We start from the raw sequence: 4,100 nt of genomic DNA on the forward strand, positions 1-4,100 counted from the left end.
TCTCAGAGAAGGCATAATGGAATTAAGAAGAAGCAGAAAAGGGGAAAGGGAAAATCAAATGCATAAAACAAGGACGACTCCAAGGGAGTTTGTCTCTAAGGGAGTTTGTCTCCAAGGGAGACAAACCAATGTACCTAAAACCGTGTGCAGTGACCGAGGTAATTTGGAAATGATTACTTGTTATGTTTTATAGTATAGAAACAAGAGCATATTGATTAAGTAATCACATAGGTTAAAACCCAAGCAAATGTAAGTACTTTTTCACTATGCATTGTGGAGTCTCACTCACTGGAGACACTCAAGAACCACCTGGACGCAATCCTGTGCCAGGTGCTCTAGGTTGACCCTGCTTGAGCAGGAAGGTTGGACCAGATGTGCTCCTTTCCAACCTTACCCATTCTGTGTTTCTGTGATTCTCTAAGTCTGGAGAGTTAATTAACTAGGATTTCTAGGATACAAAACGGTCCAGAATGGATCAAAAGCAGTCAGGTGCTCTTATGGAAGAGCAACCCAGCAAGGACTGCTAGACAGTAGGGTACTTTGGTCAGAATAAACTGAACATTGCTGAGAGCCTGTGTCAGAGGAAGCATGGCTTTATGCCTATATGGTTCTTTCATCTGCTCTAAGCATCCCCACTGGCCACCTTCACAGCCAGGATCTGGTGCTGGTTTGACCCCCCACATCTCACACAGTAGTTTCTCTGCTCTTGTGCAGCACCAGGCAGAGCAAGCTGATAAGCAAATCCCTGATCAAGTAGCCTGTCCTAGATGTTGCTGCAAAGCAATGTAACATCGTGCAAGCATTTGGTGTGGACTATGAAGTTAACTAGAAGACAGGAAAGGCTGTATCTCAGAAATGCTGTCACTACACTGCACGGTCACTTGACACAGGCTGGAGTGAGGCAGAGAGTAGCATGGAGAGCCTTGTCTGGGCTGAGGGCCAAATAGGTCCTTCAGATGCATTTGGGGAAGGAAACATGTCAACATACACTACAACATTGCCCAGGAAGAAAGCAAACAACTTGAAGGCTGCCAGTTTTGTGAAAAGAGTTTAAGAGCCATACTAGTCCCTGGGTTACAGGTTCACATTCCTAAAACCCAAGTGTACATCAGAGATGATGGCCAGACTGAGGAGAGGAGAGGAGAGGAAAAAGCAGCCCTGTGAAAAAGGAGAACGAGCAGGATTAAATGGAAGGAGAGTGAAAATTTCTGTTTCAGCCAGCCTAATGAGGAATTGCTGGCCAGATATCTCAAGGACCAAAGACAAGACAGAGCTTTAGTTTGGACAGAAGAAGACTGATCTAGAGTAGATCTTAGTCCAGAGGTGATTAGCTAAAATGTTTGTTTCCAATATCTTTCAGATGTAAAGCACAGAGGGACATAAGAAAGGGGCACAAAATCCTTTTGCAAAAGCAAGGAGGCAGGTTAGGGAAACTCTTTAAAGGATGCTATGAATCACTAGTTGTAGGAATGGAGTGTTGGGGCATGACTTGGAAGGCCCAGATTATGAAATATAATTCCTCCCAAGCCTTCAGGCCCAAAGGAGCACTTCCAGTTCTCACTCCTGTGGATTGCAAATCCTTCTTGCTGCTCTTCCCACCTTCCTGTGTGCTGGCTGTGCCCAGTTCCCCATGCCTGTGTTTCTATTCCTAGCCTTCCTCTCAGAGCTCAGCTCGAGTCCCCTGGGGCATTAAATGCAGTGCCCAGGGGTTCCATAGGCTGCCTGTCCCTCTTCTGGTTGCTGCCCCTGCTCACACAGCCCAACATAGCCTGGTATTTGCGACTTTTTTTGGAGTACATCCTATTCAGTTCATCATATGCCAGCTGAACTATAACATGATATAACATGAAATGCCTTCCCACTCTGGCTCATACAATTTGTTCTTTGCTTTTTTCCAGGACATAACTTTCAGAGTGCCACAACGCAAGCTGCTGCTGTAGGAAATAAGGTTGGGCTGCTCATTCTTCAACGGATAATTGCATCATAGAATCTTAAAAAGGTTTGGGTTGGAAGGGACCTTAAATATCATCTTAAATATCATCTCATTCCAACTCCCTGCCATGGACTGGACGCCTTTCACTAGACCAGGTTGCCCATCCAGCCTGGCCTTGAACACTTTCAAGGGCGTCCACAGCCTCTCCGTGCAACCTGTTCCACTGCCTCAACCACCCTCACAGTAAATAATTTCTTCCTCATATCTAATCTAAACCTGCCCTCTGTCAGTTTGAAGCCATTTCCCCTTCTCCTGTCACTCCAGGCCGTTGTAAAAAATCTCTCTTCAGCTCTCTTGTAGCCCCTTTAGGTATTGGAAGGTGCCATAAGGTCTCCTCAGACCTCTTCTCCAGGCTGAACAACTCCAGCTCTCTCAGTCTGTCTTCACAGGACAGGTTATCTTCATGGAGAAGATGAAAGGAATTCTTAGCTCTCACACAGAGCTGAAGATCCAGTGCTGACTTTGGCCATGAACTGGAAGCATTCAGGCAAAGACCATGCTAGAGTTGTCAAATCTGCATTTTATTCTTCAGCAGCCTATTGTATTCCCAGCTCTCCCATCAGTTTTTCCCAGCTGCTGGCACACATTTTTCTCCCTGACAGCCCAGCGCTAGCCCACTGCTCTCCAGAAGCTTGGCTAGACCTTGCATGTAGGCAGGGCATTCAGTGTTTGCTAATGACTCTGCAAACCAGTGCCTTGCAGAAACCATGCCAGTGCCTCTAGCGTTGCATAACCTCCTCTGACTAGCAGCTTCTCACCCTCTCTTCCCTTGGTTTCCTCCTGCCTTGTCACAGAAAAAGCAGAAATAACATATGTGCAAGAAACTTGACCTGCCACTGCAGGTGTGCTGCCTGTGTCTGTGCCAGGCTCCTGGCTTGCCACGCTGTGATTCTACTTGCCACACACTGCAGCAGGGGAAAAAGACATCTGTGACTGATCTGGTCTGGTTTTGGGAAGCTTGCCAGGAGATGTGCTAAGCTGACCCACTAGGGGATTATCCTGACCCTCCCCTCATGTCATTCTCTGCAGTGTCACTTGTGAGCTGTGCCCGCAGTAGCACCCAGGAGGTGCTGGTGGCAGCCGCTGGGGAAGAGCTCTTCACCACTCCTGTTTGCTCAGCATTACCACTGCCAGGCTACAGGAGCCAACAGTGTTCTGCAGCTGGATCTTAGCCCTGGACTTACACCGTGTTCTTTGGCACTGGAACTAGGAGTTACCGAGCGACTTCATTACTGACATGCATTTCTCATACATATCTCAGCTCTATGCATGAGTTCTTAGAAATGTTTTGGCTGCGAAGTAGTTCTGTGTCCTACCCAAGAGGCAGGCTTCCCAGCTGCCCAGCACTGGAGGAAGCCAAGGAGAATACTGGCAGCCAAGGCTGCCCAGCAAAACACCCCTGGGTTCAGCCAGCAAGACTCTGCCAACAGCAGCCTTTGACTGCCTGGACTGGTTCTGTCCTGAACACCTTCAAAGCAGCTGCCAAAACCCAACATGAGGAAGAGAAAAGGTGTGTTAACACTGCAAGGCAGTGCCAGGGAGAGCCAGGACACTGGATTGGAACAGCCACCACCTTCCCTGTCTGGAGCCAGCAGCATGCCTTGAGGTCCAGTGCAGCTCAGCACCAGAGCACAGGGCAGGAGGAGGAACAGCCACTCCCACCCTGTGTCGCATTAGTAACAGCACCAGCTTGGGCTCAGCTGTGCTTGTGCCTCTGAGGGAGGAGGGAAGTGGGGTGGGCAGCATGGCTGTCCTTCAGAGTAGGGGGATCTTCCAGGGAACCAGAGGCAGAGGGAGCTCAGCAAAGGCTGCAGAGGGGAGATCTCGCTCATGGTATAGAGAGGGAGATGAGGCTGGTGCAGGAGGAGAACATTACAGGTGGAGTAAGGAGTACTCCAGGAGTCGTTAAGGAGTAATTAAGTACAGGAGGAGTGACTGTTAGAGTTGGTAGTTGTAGCCAGGGTTAGTGGCCCATGAGCCTTCAACTTCTCCACTGAGATACTTAACGTGATCCTGTGTCTACCCTCAGAGGTGTTAGCCTTTCATTTGCAATCCATGGCCAAACTGGGTGCAGGTAACAGCAACAAAGAAAACACTGAGCTCCTCC

This window comes from Neopelma chrysocephalum, unplaced genomic scaffold, assembly GCF_003984885.1.
Source record: "Neopelma chrysocephalum unplaced genomic scaffold, ASM398488v2 Primary Assembly neopelma1_96780, whole genome shotgun sequence".
Lineage (NCBI taxonomy): Eukaryota > Metazoa > Chordata > Aves > Passeriformes > Pipridae > Neopelma > Neopelma chrysocephalum.